The sequence below is a fragment of the Gadus macrocephalus genome, chromosome 8 (assembly GCF_031168955.1).
Source record: "Gadus macrocephalus chromosome 8, ASM3116895v1".
Lineage (NCBI taxonomy): Eukaryota > Metazoa > Chordata > Actinopteri > Gadiformes > Gadidae > Gadus > Gadus macrocephalus.
In genome coordinates, this window is record NC_082389.1 from 22,909,621 (window position 1) to 22,927,799 (window position 18,179).

General features: G+C 47.5%; 1 long non-coding RNA gene across 1 annotated transcript; it reads right to left on the reverse strand.

Moving 5' to 3' along the window:
- Positions 1-9,929: 9,929 nt before the first annotated feature.
- Positions 9,930-10,657, reverse strand: LOC132462338 (uncharacterized). Its single transcript, XR_009526817.1, has 3 exons — positions 10,243-10,657; positions 10,102-10,173; positions 9,930-10,013 (listed from the first exon to the last, which is right to left on the reverse strand). It is a non-coding gene; the product is annotated as an uncharacterized LOC132462338 (long non-coding RNA).
- Positions 10,658-18,179: the final 7,522 nt, after the last annotated feature.

Sequence of the window (18,179 nt, forward strand, 5' to 3'; positions counted from 1 at the left end):
ACACTATCTACTATACACAACCTGTATGCGCTTTTTTTAAAACTTGTTTGTATTAGTCTCAATCTTTTTAACGATGCACATTGCAAAAATAAATAAATATTAAATGCAACAGTTTCTCATTTAAAGAAAATCGTTTTGGTGTGTATACACACCTTCATTCGAATAGATGTAAATAAAATACAGAAATAAAATACTTAAAACCAAAGTCTCTATTAACATTTAGGCTGTTCTAATGTCAAAGAGTAGGCCTATGTGTTTGAACTGTGTGTGGAAGGATGTGTTTCATAGATAAATACATAGATATTATATATAGTTATATGCTACACGTGAATCTCCTAAAATGGCGCAATTTGATTGGTTGGCTATCTCGGGATATTGGGCAATATCCCATGATTGACATCTCAAACTCTATTGTTTTCATCCCAAAATGTCAGCTGATAACAACAAATAAACCTTCGGTCTCGGGGGCTATTCCCCACTATTCACTTAGCCTTTGGCGAATAATTGTTAACTAATAGCCTCGATAGATAAATAGCCTAGTCAAGTCTTTACCAAACTACACGTCGGGAATTCATTTAGGACGGTGATTCGGCTCACACAGTATAGCCTACTAAGACCACATAGAACAAGGGAGACAACAAGTCTGACTGGACATACACATAATACATCACATTAAAACTAGACCCATGCGTTGATAGATAAATAAATAGACGGATAGAAAGATAGTTAAATATGTTATATTATTTGCCTTGCGGAGCCAGCCAATCCTGTGCACGTATGCAAATTAGCCATGTGCGCCTAACACAAGAAAGTCGTAATGTTGAGAAGTCACACTAAAAACGGATAGCAAGCGAAAGCCGAACAATACTGTCTCAATCACATACTTTTGGTCCATTCTAACTTATGGTAAGAGGCTAGCCTTTAAATCTTTGCAGTGACTGAATGTTGATGATAAAACGGATTGTTTTGCATAAGATGAGTGTGTGCAACTGCGTGTGTCCTTTTCGGCTTCGGCATAGTGCATGCTTATGATCAAGGCCTTGTGGTTAGTTGTGGTCTTAGTGAAGCAGCCTAGCCTTGGAGTTTGATAAGTTGGAGTGATTGTGTAGTACGGGCGTGCGAGAGAGAGAGAGAGAGCACACCCGCCGTGGTGATGTTTGGCTTGTTGTGGGCTGTCTGTCGGCATTCGCCGAGTTGGACGGTGTGCTTTGTGTATCATGTGTTCAATGTACATCTGTCTGGTCATATTTGCGGTAGATTGATGGTTAAATAATGTCACACCACGATCGGTTATAGGCTACTTGCAGGCACTCATTTGCAAGTGCACTGATTGCTGTCCGATAGGCTAAGTTGGCCCATAGCTAGCATTATGCCTTCTATTTCTAGATCTTCTGACTAATTAATGTTTTTAATGTTTTTTACATCTTTTACCGAGTCAAACTCAAAGTAATGTCTGAACTTCCATGAATTAAATGCTCCATGTTCGCTCTCTCTCCCGCACTCCATGTCTTGCACACACGTTGGTGTTGTTTACTTCTAGACGTCGCCGCTATAGGCTACGTCATTGTCACGAGACAGTCTCACAAAGCAAATACGGCAAAATCCCAAATTCTTTTACTGTCAATGGAAAAAATAAATCACGGTTTAGTAACGCAGTAACGCAGGATGCTTGCGGGAAAGTAAAAGTAATCGAATTACTATTTTTGTAATTGTAATCCCTTACTTTACTCGTTATTTGAAAAAAGTAATTGGATTACAGTAACGCGTTACTTCTAACGCGTTACTGCCCATCACTGGTGGTGACGTATATCATATGCGTCGAGAGCAGCGGAGAGCTGTAGTTCACAAAGCGGCCTCACATAAAACCTAAAATTATCAAACTTCTTCACGAAAATTTTTAGTTTTCTTTGCATGAAAAATTATCATTTAAATCCACAAACAACATATGTGTAATCCAGGGCATATAAAGACTGGGACCAGAAAATAATTATTTTCTCTCCATTGACACCCATTCATATTTTTCGATCTCAAAGGTCCCATGAGCTCTACCGGAAGGGGCGTGACTTCGCCACTCTATTAGCTTCTGGTGTGGACCAGAGCTATAGAGAGAAGCTGTGTTCGAAATCGCTCCCTATCCACTCACTCACTATTCCCTTTATAGTGTTCATGATATAGTGCACTATTTAGAGAACGAACAAACGAGAATCTGCTTTTTGCAGATGATGTGGTCCTCATGGGATCATCGGCCTGTGACCTTCAGCACTCACTGGATCGGCTGGCGGCCGAGTGTGAAGCGGCTGGGATGAGGATCAGCACCGCTAAATCTGAGGCCATGACTCTTAGCAGGAAACCGATGGATTGCTTACTCCGGGTAGGAAATGAGTCCTTAGCCCAAGTGAAGGAGTTCAAGTACCTCGGGGTCTGTTTCGCGAGTGAGGGTACTATGGAACGTGAGATTGGCCGGAGAATCGGAGCAGCGGGGGCGGTATTGCGTTCGCTTTACCGCACCGTTGTAACGAAAAGAGAGCTGAGCCGCAAGGCAAAGCTCTCGATCTACCGGTCGATCTTCGTTCCTATCCTCACCTATGGTCATGAGGGCTGGGTGATGACCGAAAGGACGAGATCGCGGGTACAAGCGGCCGAGATGAGTTTTCTCAGAAGGGTGGTTGGCGTCTCCCTTAGGGATAGGGTGAGAAGCTCAGCCATCCGTGAGGAACTCGGATTAGAGCCGCTGCTCCTTTACTTAGAAAGGAGTCAGCTGAGGTGGTTTCGGGCATCTGGTAAGGATGCCCACTGGGCGCCTTCCTTGGGAGGTGTTTCAGGCACGTCCAGTGGGGAGGAGACCTCGGGGAAGACCCAGGACTAGGTGGAGAGATTATATCTCAACACTGGCCTGGGAACGCCTCGGGATCCCCCCGTCAGAGTTGGTCAATGTGGCCCGGGAAAGGGAAGTCTGGGGCCCCCTGCTTGAGCTGCTCCCCCCGCGACCCGACCCCGGATAAGCGGAAGAAAATGAGATGAGATGAGATGAGACAAACGAGAATTCGGACACTACGCTTAAGATTTCTAAACGTCATTTGCGTCAGTAAATGTGCCGGGTATTTGTGTGACGCAGACAGATGCGCCAACATCATGTAAACAAACCGGGCACTCACGACGAAAGCTGGAGGTTGTATTGATGTTAAATGTTACATTTCCTTGTTTAATTCATTTTGAATGTTAAATATTCTATGTTAAATCCCAAATAAATTGTTGACATTTCTAAACGAAAGCCGGAGACTCCATCATTAAATGTATTCGTTTTCGCTGTAATTCAGCTTCTTCTTCTCCTCCGGGAAAACACGACCGCATTGCATTGTGGTATACGGGAGTAACATGTAGGGTACATCGTATGGACCCTATTTTAATATAAAATGGTTGTTTGGAACTATTCGAGGCTCCATACCCCGGAAGTAGGCGCTACAACGGAGTCCAATGGAAGTGTCGCCACTCTGTTATATCTACCACTCTGGTGTGGACCAGAGTGGTAGATATAACAGAGTGGCACCTACTTCCGGGGTATGGAGCCTCGAATAGTTCCAAACAACCATTTTACGGCGTAGGAGATCATTCATTTCCATTGCTGGACGTCGAGTAACTTCTGAGGTATTGGATTAAATAGCTACCTCTTTTGAATTGTGAACTGTCTATATTGTATCAGAGGCCCTTTATGATGCTGATATTTATTTGTAAATGCACAGCGTAATTATATATATATTTATCTTGGTAGACGACCGTTTGCCTGCTAGTTTGTTAGCTCAACTTCGCCATCTGTGAAGGTATCTCCAGGCAGTGGCAAACTCAGGGGGGGGGCAGGGGGACCGCCCCCCCTCGTGGCTCAATGGTTGAAAAAGCGTGCTAAAGTGCCCTTCAAGAGTGTCGAAAACGAGAGGAAATGCCTTCTTGGCTGCCCATTTTACGTGCAAAACATGATTAGGTGCCCTCTAGGGTGCTCCTTAATACAATAAATTATGATGATGTGCCCTCTAGAACAAGAAAATTCAATGACGTGCCCTTATAGTCCCCTTCTGCCCGTCTGGTGCCCTTTTAGGGCCCCCTTTAGTACCCTGATATGCCCTTCTGCCCGTCTGGTGGCCTTCTAGTGCCCTGATAGTCCCCTTCTGCCCGTCTGGTCCTTCTAGTGCCCTGAAAGTCCCCTTCTGCCCGTCTGGTCGTTCAAGTGCCCTTCTGCCCATCTGGTGCCCTTCTAGTACCCTGATAGTGCCCTTCTGCCCGTCTGGTCCTTCTAGTGCACTTCTAGTGCCCTTCTAGTACCCTGATAGTGCCCTTCTGCCCGTCTGGTCCTTCCAGTGCCCTTCCAGTGCCCTTCTAGTGCCCTGATAGTGCCCTTCTGCTCCCTTCTGAAAGTGCCTTATTGGCTGCCCTTTACACGTGAACGGAAATTAATGAGTGCCCTAGGTTGCTCCTGATGATGATGATGTGCCCTCTGGAGCAAGAATATGGCAAACCGAAAAAAACATGTTGTGGTTAGCTATTGAGGTGCAGACGTTCCTCTCTTTGGTAGCTGACGAACGGGGAACGCGGGCGTTGCTTTCATGTGGCGTCGCCATGACAAACAGCTACATCGAGTGATACTTAAATCTCCACTGGATAACGAAGCAAAAAGCGGATAAAGAGTATGTCAGAACCCATAGTGGAAAAGCGCAATTAGATGCCAAGTTAGAAAAACGTAATATTTTCAGTTTGCATAATCCGTTTAAAATGTATATACATTTCTTGAGCGTTCAAGATCATTCAAGTGTAGGTCATTTCGTGCAAGAGAGACGATAATGGTCAGCTATCAGCTCAACATGAAGGAAAACTTCCTTAAATGTTTCCGTAGCTGGCTGTCAGCGGTCAAAGACTGTATGGTAGCGGCACATTGAATTTTCTCCAGTCTAATTTTTACTTAAATGTTAGTAAAGATGAAAGCAGTAAGGCATCCTCCTTTCTTTGGCTAAAATGTGAAACTGCACAATGATGTGAACAACTCATTTTGGTGTTTATAAAGTCGCTAGAATAAGGGGAAACAGTGTCTTTGAAGCAAAAGAATTTCTGGGGGAGGAACCCCAGACCCCCCGTTTAAATTATGAGCCCAACTATTATTTTAAGTGCTACATGGAGATGTAACAAGTGCCCCCGATGGGACCTTAAAGGGAGCACTTGGTTAGGGGAAGGATAGGACCTTCCAGGCAGCGCTTGCTAAGGTTAGGGGATAGGACCTTCCAGGCAGCGCTGCCTTTAAGGCTCCGTTGGGGGAACAAAACACCATCAAGTTAGAAAAGCCACTGTGTCCGCTGGTGGGGCCCCATGTTGTCCAGAATGTGCCCTTTTTATTTTTTCGCCCCTGCCCTTCAAACAGTCTGAGTCCGCCACAGTCTCCAGGGGTAAATTGATTAAATAGCTACCTCTTTTGAATTGTCAACTGTCCTTTGATGATGCATATGTAATAGTGTAAATAATTACTTTCTTTTATTTGTTAAATTCTGTTAAACTTGGGACTCCAACCAATATTTTATATTTTATTCTGAAAGTCCACGGCGGAAGTTTGTGTTTGAAAGTTCAGAAGCAACCAAGCTTACGTTGTGGTAAGTCGCCGTTCTGTCCGCTTGTACATAAGTTCACCTATAAATGCAAGCCATGTAAAGTACGATGTTTAAAATATAGCATAGCATGTAACATCTACTGTTACATGCTGTAAGGCGTTTTGTTGGTTTGTGTGTGATGTTTGAAGAGTTCTTGAGCACGAGGTGTATGTGACATGTGCGCGCTAATGCGGGCCTCCTCTTTTATAGTTCGAACGGACTACGGCTAATAGATATATATGTGAACACTGGTTGTGTGTTGTCCCATGTTGCAGGTATATTCACTTAATGGTTTTTGTTGTAAATACCACTATACGATCATTTGAAGTTTGTGTTTGAAAGTTCAGGAGCAACCAAGCTTACGTTGTGTTCGAACGGACTACGGCTAATAGATATATATGTGAACACTGGTTGTGTGTTGTCCCATGTTGCAACTAATAAACCAGTCCAGTGCTCCACCCAACCTGTCTCCGTGAGTTCATATAAGAAGCAGAAGAGCTGCAGTGTACCCAAGGTCACATTGGTGCTGTGACTCGTCGATCTCCTGCTGGACGGTGGCTTCTTCAGCGCGATCCGGGGATTCGTTTTCTACTGCTGCTCCTCTGAGTGTAATCAGGTGGACATTTTATTTGGACTGTTGAGCTGTCAAAGAGCATATCGTTTTTTTCTGTTCATTTATTTTTTCAGGTGCTCTTTTGTAATTACTTTATTGCATTTTTTTGAGTGTTGAATTTAATTTGTGACATTGAACATTTTACTTTTTTTGTTGTTTTTTTCCCAATGAGTTTTAGTCAAGAGGGGTATAGCGCCCCTCGTGCCGTTGGCAGGGGGAGAGGAGTGTTGGGTTCTCCTATGTTCTTACAGTTTGGAACACCTGTGAAAGGGCGTGGTATTGTTCTGGGGGGAAATGAGGGTACACCAGGGTTCCCTTTGATCGGTAGGGATGTGTCCCCTCCCCCAAGTCACCCTGTGGGTAATTCACATGAGTCTCAAGGCACAAGTTCTGCTCTCCCAAGCCCTGAGGCCCTTGCCAATGAGATAGTCAATCAGATGGGGGATGTAATTCAGCATGTTACTCAGAAGGTTGTACAGAACATTATAACCCAGCTCAGCCCATCTGTTAGTACCCCTTTAACCAATGCTTTCGCTTCGCCAACCAACGCTGACATGTCTTCTTCGAACATGCTTGACGCCTCTCATGTACAGCTTGTATCCCACAGAAAATTGAAAGATCCCCCATGCTTCAGAGGGGAGAGCTCTGACTCTGTGTCTGTGAGGGAGTGGGAGGATCTCAAGAAAAGTAACCTGAGGAACAAGCTGAAGAGATCCTTGTTCACCTTAGAGGTAAAGCTAAAGACATCGCCCGAGTTGGTACTAGAAATAGTGACATAGACATCACCCGTGACCCTGAAACTATCTATGGTCTCCTAAGAAAGCACTTTGACTCTGCCCCATGCTCACCTCTCCCACTAGCAGACTTCTATACCACTCTGCCTGAGAAAGGAGAGGGGGCATTTGACTATTGGCTCAGGCTGCACCGTGCCGTTGACATTGCTGTTGAACGGCTGAAAGAGCATGGCAAGACGCTAGAAAGTCCTGGCACTGAGGTAACACGCATGTTCATAAGAAACTGTCCCACCCCTGAGCTTTCTATGACCTTTCGTTCAAAGACTATGGACAAGTGGACTGCTCATGAAGTTCAGGAAATCTTATGCGAGTATCATTCAGGTCTGACATCCACTGTTAGCAAGGTAGCCAGGGAGAGGGTAACAATGAACCTACAGCAGACTGCTCCTCCACCACCTGTACCACCTACTGGGGGGCAGGGCGCGCCACAGTCACAGGCCACAGACTCTGCTACCCTTGAACGGCTTATCAGCATGCTGGAGAAGGTGCTTTTGCAGAGACATGTTCAGTCGGGTCCATCCAGGCAGTCTGGCCCACGGCGTCCCAGAATTGAAGGATTACATGACATACCTTGTTCTGTCTGTCGTGACACTGCTCACTCCGCCTTCACTCACTGCCGTGACCATAGGCTCTGTTTTCAGTGTCACTCACCAAACCACTCGAGTCGTGCTTGTCCTGGCCACACTGCCTCAAACACACGTCAGCAGCCGGAAAACTAGTGGGTCCGCACTTCAGGGAGGACAGTGTGGATCATGATAGTGAGTCTCCCAGCTGTGACAGTGATGACTTGGAATCTTTGTATGAATCTCTTTGCTCCTTTGCACCGTCTGGAAAGACAGTAATTTTCCAATCAACACACAGACTTCAGAAATCTGACAGCTTGTTGTACACTGAGGTGGAGCTCAATTGAAAGCCATGATTGATAGTGGTTCCATGTCATGTTCTATAAGTGAAGCTGCTGCTGCACGTCTCTTGCAACACTGCTCTGATTTGAATAGTAGTCCTGCTGATGACATTGTTGTTGTTGGTGCTGGAGGTCACCATGTTTATCCAAAAGCAGTCTATGATTTAGAGGTGGTTATCTATGGCTTCAAGTTGCTCATCCCAACACTGGTCATCCCTGGACAGAAAGACGACATGATTGTTGGTAGTAACGCTATCAAACTGCTCATACACTTGATGGAAAAGTCTGAGGACTATTGGAGACTTCTAGCTGCACCAGTTGACATGGCAGATGATGACTGTAGCCAGTTCTTATCCCTGCTCTCCAACTCTGAAAAGTGGCGGGGGGGCCCATGCCCCCCCGCCACGAGTATTACACTTGAACCTCTCTGTGAACACCTTGTCTGGGGCAAGTTGCCTGTATCTGCACCTTTGTCAGTGGGGAGCACAGTTGTTGTCGAACCGACTCAGTCAAGATCAAGGCCCAGAAATGTACTGGTTGGCCGTGTTGTCACACCTCTGTGGGGTGACAGGTGGGTGCCCGTAAAACTGATCAATCCTAGCAGCAAGGCAGTGACTCTGAGGAGAAACTGCAAGATTGCAGATGTCTTCCCATGTGTCGCAGTTGAGGAACTGCCCTCACCTGAAAAGGTTTCTGTCAATATCCAAGATGTCTCACAGGGCTCTGTGGTGACAAAGTCCCCTCAGCAGAGAAAAGAGGTCTTAAACGACTTGGGACTACAAGACTTGGATTTAGATGGCTGTGAGGTGTCTGATCAGTGGAAAGATCGACTTTTGGAGCTCGTCGTGAAGTATGAGTCGGTCTTCTCAAGGGATAAGATGGACTGCGGGGAGGCTACGGACTTCGTCCACAAAATACACCTTGTGGACGAGAGGCCGTTTCGCCTACCGTACCGCCGAGTTCCACCAACACAGTACGAGAAGTTGAGAACCGCATTGAATGAGATGGAGGAAAGAGGCATTATCCGGAAGTCACACAGTGAGTACGCTTCACCACTGGTCTTGGTGTGGAAAAAGGATGGCAGTCTGCGCATTTGTACTGATTTCAGATGGCTTAATGCGAAGACTGTGAAAGATGCACACCCACTGCCTCACCAAGCAGATTCTCTTGCTGCACTTGGAGGAAATGTCTTCTTTTCCACCATGGACTTGACTTCCGGATTTTACAATGTACCACTTCATGAGGAACACAAGAAGTACACAGCCTTTTCCTCCCCCTTTGGCCTCCATGAGTACAATAGGATGCCCCAAGGTCTATCTAACAGTCCCGCAACCTTCATGCGGATGATGTTATCGATCTTCGGGGATGAAAACTTCAGCAGCTTGCTCTGTTACTTAGACGACCTGATGGTCTTTGCCCCCAGTGAGCAGCTAGCCCTTGAATGTCTGGAGATGGTGTTCTCCCGTCTAAAAACTCACAAACTTAAGCTGGCTCCCAAGAAATGCCATCTTCTGAAGAGCTCAGTTAGGTTTCTGGGCCACATTATCTGTGCAGATGGGGTGAGAACAGACCCTGACAAGGTCAAGACTATTGCTGATGTAGGAGAGTCAGAGTTGATGGAAAATGATGGTGTCACGCCTTCCTGGAAAAAGATAAGGTCTTTCCTTGGCATGGTTTCTTATTACCAGCATTTCATTGCTGACTGCTCTGCAAAAGCCAAACCTCTTTTCAGGCTAATTTCTGGACGTCAAGTTCAGTCTCAGGCCAAGAAAAGAGCTAAGTTCAAGAAAAAACCCTCTGCCCCATTGGCTATGACACCAAGTGACTGGACTGCTGCATATCAGGAATCTTTCCAAATCCTGAAAAGTGAACTCACTCATGGTGTTACTTTGGCTCACCCTAACTTCGACCAGCCTTTCATCCTTGCTGTCGATGCTTCTTTTGATGGCATTGGGGCCGTCTTGTCTCAAGTGGCACCTGAAGTAATCTGTGGCTGTTAAAATGTACTGGAAGCCATCCACAGTTTTTGGGAGAGGTCTGGTCAGGTCAATACCAATTAGCTCCCAGACAGCAGACACCTATCAAGGTAAAACAAATATAATTATTTTTACACGCAATACTTCTTTATTAATAGCTGTTGGATAAGATACCACTGCACACATGGACCTGTATACACTGTAATGGCTGGGCAGCAGTCAAAGGTTTTTCAAACATCCGGCATTTATCACATTCCAAGACCTTTAAGAAAGTAGCTGTTAATAAAACACAAAAACACAAAACCGCAATAACTCCAAACAAATGGCCTACCCAGTTGTTAATGTCCACTGACATGCCAAGCCAGTAAAATCTGGAGGATATTGCTGTGCAAGTTTTCAGGATGCCCGTATGTCCCCCCATTGGAGAGGAGTGAAACTCTATAAAGAGTTGTCTTGCCTCCTCTTTGGATTTAATGGCTGCCTTTGACACGATCAATCACTCCATTCTCCTCTCCAGTCTCCAATCCACCCTTGGCATCACTGGCACCGCCCTCTCCTGGCTTGGATCCTATCTCTCCGACAGACATCAATTCATCGCCATCAACAACTGTCAATCAGCCACTACTCCTCTCATCCACGGTGTCCCCCAGGGTTCTGTGCTTGGTCCACTCCTCTTCATTCTGTACATGCTTCCTCTTGGTCAGATCATTCGTCACCATGGACTCCGGTTCCATTGTTACGCCGATGACACAGGCCGTTTCTCAATTTGCGTACTTGTGCGTGCTCGTGGACTCGTGAAACGTCATCAGTCGTTGCCCGAGCACTGTTCCAATTCGAAGCACGCATCGAGCGAGTACTGTCGTAAAACCCGGAAGTGTTCTTGATGCGTGCTCGATCTCGCCGTTTCACCGAGCATGCATCGGAGGTGGCTCGTGTGTACTTGCAACCGCTATAAATCCCAGGATGCATTTCGCACTCGCAGCAGTACGATGGCGGACAATATGTAGCTTAAGTTACTCTTAACTTATATATATATTTATATAATATATAATAATAATAATAATAATAACATAAGATAATATATAAATATATATATATAAAGTCGTGTATGTATAGCTTATACACATGACAGGACACGCATATCTTTTCAATTTTTATTCATTCAGAATATTTACATACTATTTGAAAATGAAAGAGGCTGGGATTTTGTTTTAGATCATTTGTTTACATTGTTCAGTAGTATATGCCTAAATGAGGCCGTAGCACAGTTAACGGACGAGCAGAGGTGGTGACGTCATCGAGTCCGCTGCTGTTCCAATTGCAGGTACGTACTCGCGTGCTCGCGAGTACGTACCAAGTCTGTGCTTGAAGTACGGACTTGCCAAGTCCGTACTTGCAAGTCATCGAGTCCGTAGTACGCGTGCTAGGAATTGAGAAACGGCCACAGCTTTACCTCCCCTCCACCCTCTCAACCCTCTCCAACTGTTTGACTGACATCAAGACCTGGATGCAAAACAGCTTTCTCAAACTCAACTCCAACAAATCCGAAATCCTCATCATTGGTCCTGACACCCTCACTCACCCCACTCTGAACTTCACCCTTAACATCGCCCGCCTCCGCCCCAACCTGTCAACTACCGCTGCTGCGACACTCATCCACGCTTTCATTTCATCCAGGCTTGACTCCTGCAATGGTCTTCTCTACGGCACCACCAACAAAGTCCTCAAAAAACTTCAATATGTCCAGAACTCAGCTGCACGCCTCCTCACTGGTACCCGCACCAGAGAACACATCACAACTGTCCTCCGTGAACTCCATTGGCTTCCAATTAAACACAGAATCAACTACAAAATCTTACTCATCACCTACAAGGCCCTCAACAGCCTAGCCCCCCCCTACCTTGCCGACCTCCTCCATCACCACGCCCCCTCCCGATTCCTCAGGTCCAATTCTGCCAACCTGCTACAAGTTCCACGGACTGAGCGACGGACTTGGGGTGATCGGGCCTTCTCAGTTGCTGCCCCCACCCTTTGGAATTCACTCCCCTCCCACATCAAAGTCTCTCCAATCCTCTCTTCTTTCAAATCTGCCCTCAAAACATACCTTTTCACACTAGCCTTCCCCACCTAACTCCCACCTTATTCTTCATGTTTAACCTCTGTTTTTCTTTTATTCCTAGTCTGTCTTACATAGTTTTGATAGGGCAATATGTAAAGCGTCTTAGAGTACCATATTAAGCGCTATATAAATTTCATTTATTATTATTATTATTATTATTCTGCTCCCAACGTAGAGCTCTCCTTCTGCAGTGAACATTCATTAAAGAACTTTCATCATTAAAGAGCTATCTTACCAAGACACTATCCACACATTTTATTGTATGTGTTGGTCTACATATTGTACCCCTGAAATCTTCAATGAAGATGTTATAAACAAGTATCAAAAGAAAACACCATATTCTTACAGTGTACATAGGGTGAATTGTGGTTTAAAATAATGTGATTATGTAGTGGGAGCATTATTTGATGGAGGCAATTGGTCTATCCACATGCTTTACCCCTGCTATCTTAAATAAAGACGTTATAAACAAGCAAGTATTTCAGATACTCACCCTTTAACTTGAATTTTGAAGCGTACCTCCTAAGGTTTAATTTCTGGGACTTATCAAAGCCATCCGGGAATGTCATGCCATGACATGCTATTGTCATGCTATTTAATGCATTCTTTAATATAGGTATTAGTAGGCAACTAACACAGTATTCAAAGACGTTCCCGAAATTCAGCCGTGGTGCAGAGTTACAGCCACTCGGAGCCAGTCGCACATTGAGCTTCCCCAAAATGCGCTGTTTTGGTGTCTGTAGCTATAATGCAAATGAGGAGGAGCGAGGCGGGTCAAGGAGGAGGGTGGGGGTGTGGCCCTGAGCAGCTTGCCGCCACGGTACCATGCGCTCTGTTTACAGTGGATGTATCGCAATGGCGAGGCGCACACAGCCATTAGCCGTGTTCTGTAAATATTCTAGAACACACAGGAGTCCTGGAGCTCTATATCTAAATATTATCATATAGCCTACATAGATATCTATATCATATAATATATATTATCACGGCCAAAAGCTGTATGAGCCAATATTATGAATCTCAAACTACCGCGTTGGGTTCTCCGACGTTCCTGGTTCTTCAACGTCCACATCAATGTGAAGTAGAACTGAACCGCGACAAGGAGGAGAAAGGGATTGTTGCCGGGCAGCGCTTAGGCACCTCCGCCTCCGGCGGTGGTCCCTCAGCGGGGCTCAAGCGGGAGACATTCGCCGCCAACAATCCCTTTCTCCTCCATGTCGTGGTTCATGTTCTTGAGGGAGTCAAAGCCAAAGTTCCTTCCCCCCAATTCATTCTCAACCGTGGCTGAGATAACCCCCACTACGAGTCTCGTTGTAGAAATACCAGAGACGAGAGTCCGACGTGTTATGCGCCATAACACCAAAAGCAGAACGGTTATCCAAATAACAAGGAAGTGTACAACACTTGCGTTACAGTCCTGGAGCTCTATATCTAAATAATATCATATAATACATAGATTTCTACATCATATAATTAGTGGTGGGCATATATATTTTTTTTTTATCTAGATTAATTTTGAAATTAATCTAGATTAAAATGGCAAACGGCAAAAAATCCTTTCGTTTACCTTGACAATTATACTTGGCAACGGTGAATTATCAAATATAATTCGATAATTATATAATATAATTATCAAATATAATTCACCGCCGGAATTTGTGAAGTGCCCATGCAAGTGAACGGAGCATAAACAAAAATAATTGACAGCTGAACGTTGGGAAGGCCCATGCAAGAGAATGGAGCAGTCTACAGCATTGAGAAGAGCCGTGTAATAATCCATAATAATGTAAGATTTAGAAGTTAAATATTTGAAAGTTGTAGAATAAATTAATATAATTCATATTGGAGTTAATTTGCTAGAAATGTACTTACAATGTTTAGTCAATCATTTACATATTTATGTTCCACAATTATTACTGACATATTTACATGTTTACATATTTGACACAGTCAGGATATTCTGTTGAATCTGCCTCTCTGATTCCCTCACGTTTGCCTCAGTCTAAATTCTAGCTTCTGATTGGTTAGTTCAGTCACGTGATGGGTCCGAACAAGGAAGTGTTTGAAAATAGATTAACGGCGATATTTTTTTTATCGCGCGATAAAAGTTTTGCGTTAACGCAGCCGTTAACGCCGATAACGGCCCACCACTACATATAATTAGGGTTGAGCACCGAAACTCGGTTCCAGTAGGGAACCGGTTCCGACGTAAACGGTTCTAACGAGATCGAATAAGAACGCACATTTCGGTTCCTCATAACGATGCCTGGCGTTTTTTAAAGGCCCCTGCCCCGCCCCCATGGTGTTGCGGTGTCAACTTGCGTTAGTGCTGGGCGCTATACCGGTTCACACTGAATAACGGCGTGTATTTTCGTTAGGATATAATTTTTTTACAGACCGCCATACCAGTGTATTTGATTACACAACGTTCGGAACGCAGCACTGCGCGACACTGTTTCAGACGGGACCCTTTTCAATGTTGCGCTAAACACGCATGGTACGACTACGACTTTCTTTATAGGTCCAGGACCATGACTGCAAGGCGTGGTATTTCAGGCCAACTGGTAAAAGAGCCTACTGCTTTCAGCGAGTAATTAATATTATTTGTAATTATTTTTTAAAAAGATATTTATCAGTCACAGCACTCACAGCAGCCTCTTCGGGTAAGTCGAGTAATTTAATGCCAACCGTAAATCTTGCATATCAAGTAGGCTAGCAAACACTGTTGCCATTCAACTCAGTGTCCGCTGACTTTCTGCTTAATGTGAAACTCATAACAAGTCGTGCATGCATGCAAGTGTGTGCGGTTTCGTTTTTTTAAGTACCGGTTCGATAACCGTTTTAGCACCGGAACCGTTTGAAAAGTACAGAGTAGGCACCGGTATCGGATAAAACCCAAACGATACCCAACCCTACATATAATACATATTATCACGGCCAAAAGCTGTGTGCGCCTCCAGACGATATTATGAATCACAAACTACTTTGTCGGGTTCTGCAACGTCTCTGGTTCTTCCACTTTCACATCAACCTGTAGTAGATTGAACCGCGCGCTGCCTGCTGCCGGCTGCCCGCTGCCGGGCGATGTTGCCTTGCGGCAACCGGCGGCATGTCGCAGTTCATGTACTTCAGCGAGTCAAAGCCAAAGTTCCTTTCCCCCAATTTCTTCTCAACCATGGCTCAGATAACCCCCACGACAGTCTCGTTGTGGAAATACAAGAGACTTCAAAGAACCGACAAGAAACACTTGCGTTACAGTGTGTGTATTCATTCACACACACACATGTGCCGCTCGCACGGTCGTGTCTCATCGGCGGGCCAACATCTCTGGGCGGGCCAGGCAGAGTAAGGGGAGGAGCTTAGATGCTTTATGACGTCCTACATAAAGACATTCCAAATCAGCGCGCTTGAGCCTCAGTTTTTTCAAAGGCGAGCAGAACAGCTAGTGCTCGTTTTACACCAAACGCAAGTTTTAGCCACTGGGGGACCATATGCAGGCTAGGGGAACTCATATTTATGTTAGAAAACCTCATAAAGTGAGATTTTCATGTCATGGGACCTTTAAAGAAAATACTCACCATCAGCCTAAAAGGTAGCAGAAACTGATGGATGCGCACGCAGGATCGCACGTTTTCGTGATGCGCATGCGCAGAACCACTAGGTAGCAGAATTTGATGGGTAGCAGAAATTGGCAACCGAGGTCCAACCGAGGACCGGGTTATCACACTTGGTGGAGAATGCAGGCACTGGAAGAACCCACTACGGACCCCCGGTGAAGTACCCCACCCAGACGGTATGCCGAACCCGGTCGGGACAGACGCCGCCGCTGCCGCGAGAGACGCCGCCGCCGTGAGGGACGCCGCCGCCGCCGCGAGGGACGCCGCCGCCGCCGCGAGGGACGCCGCCGCCGCCGCGAGGGACGCCGCCGCCGCCGCGAGTAACGCCGCCGCCGCCGCGAGGGACGCCGCCGCCGCCGCGAGGGACGTCGCCGCCGCCGCAAGGGACGCCGCCGCTGCCGCAGCAGGAGAGAAGGCCGTAGCGCGAGACCGGGACGTGACAGTGCCGTCGGCCTACGCGGACGTGGGGACGGGCCGGCCCTGCATGCTGGCGACATGTTGGGCAAAGGAAGCGTCCGGGTGCCCAACCGTACCTGCGAGGGTGATGTCCAAACAGACGCAGGCCATAGTGGACACTGGCAGCATGGTCACCCTCCTCCGGCCCGACCTGGCGGTGGGAAGGGAAGGGTCACCCATGGAGGTGACATGCGTACACGGGGGCACACGAACATACAAGACCTGCCACGTGGTCGTCCGGACACCACAGGGGGTGTTTACGGCTAGGGCAGGGGTCGTGCCACACCTGCCGGTGCCGTTCCTAATTGGGAGGGATTGCCCGATATTCCGTCGGCTTTGGGACCCGGCACTAGAGTCCCGGGGCAGGAGAGATGCGGTCGCCGCCGCGGCAGGAGAGGCAGCCGCCGCCGGCGCAGCGGGAGACGAAGCGGCGGGAGACGAGGCGGCGGGAGACGAGGCAGCCGGAGACGAGGCAGCCGGAGACGAGGCAGCCGGAGACGAGGCAGCCGGAGACGAGGCAGCCGGAGACGAGGCAGCCGGAGACGACGCTGCCGGAGACGACGCTGCCGGAGACGACGCTGCCGACGCCCTGTTACGGCGAGATACCAGCCTGGGCGGGTCCCTCGGCTACCTGGGGCTTGGACAAAGGGTGGAGGAGTGTGGCATCCCGCCACGTGGTCCTCGGCCTGGACGGGCCCGGGGTACCGTGGAGGACGGGGTGTACCACCCCCACCCACCAGCCGACGATGGAGAGCAGCCCTTTCGGCACCCCAATCAGGGTGATTGGGGGACACCTGGCCGAAAGCACAGGAGCCATTTTAAAAGGAAGCACAGCACAGCACAGCACGGGTCGGGTGCAGGAAGGAAGGGCTCGTGGCAAGGAGAGAGACTAGAGGCCCACGGAGGCCCTAGAGACCGCGTCTCCTTCGTTGTTTGACTGATTTGAAGTGAGTGTTAATAAATGCCTGAAATGGCTTATACTTCACACCAAAGTGTCGTTTGTCCGTGGAACCCGGTCCAACCGAGGACCGGGTTACCACACTCCGTAAAGACGGAATCAAGCGAAACCGGGTAGATCTGTAGAAACGCTGTAGTACACATTCCAGGCCCATACGGGGCGCTGCTTCTGCTACAGCAATCCAGAAGGAAAATAAATAAGAAGAAGAGGCGAGCATGCGCATAAAGGGTGAGACTCCGCGGGCTTAACAGTCATTGGCTAGAGGGTCGAGGGGTGGGGCTATGACGTCATGGTTTACGGTTTCAGTCGGTTTCAGGCGTCCAAACGAATCCAAAACGAAACCGGGTAGATTTGAAACCAGCTCCGAGGGTGGTTTCAGAAGTTTACGGTTTCGGTCAGCGGATTCGCCGGCTTCGTGTGGACGGAAGGCCGAACCGTACAAGACCTTTGCGGTTTCGCCATGAAATCGGCTTCGTGTGGACGGGGCCTTATGCTCCATTTCCACTGCAGGGTGCGGAACGGATCGGATCGCAAAGGTGCGGGTCGGGTCGCGTTTCCACCGCCAAAAGTGGGCGTGACCCGGACTTTGCCGTACCCGTTCCGGCCCCATTCTCGGGACTCCTCCGTTGCGGTACCCAAAACGAGACCAGACGCCTGAAAGGGTCCCGTGAAATTCTAGCTACACCCCCCCTCCGTTGATTGGTCGACAGAATCGTCACTTCCGGGTGACGCGGGGATAAAAACAAACAAACAGTAGCCTCGAGGTATTATTCTTTACAATTAACATGTCGCGTAAAAAGCTTGCTTGGGCGAACAAGGAGGTGGAGACGCTCGTCTGCATTCTTGGGGAGGAAGACGTTGTTTACGATGTTTACGTAGCTGCCGCGGCGATCGACATCCGGGCTACCACCAAGGGTACTGTCGGCAGTGGAAACGCGACCTCGGAACTGAGCTGGGCTATACCGCCCCCTCCCTACTGCACCTTTGCGATCCGATCCGTTCCGCACCCTGCAGTGGAAATGGGGCATTAGTCTACCCGGAGATCGGCTACTTAAATCGGCGCGCGCAGCTTCCTAGCCCCTCCTCCGACAATGGCGTCACCATTTTTGGGTGTTCCC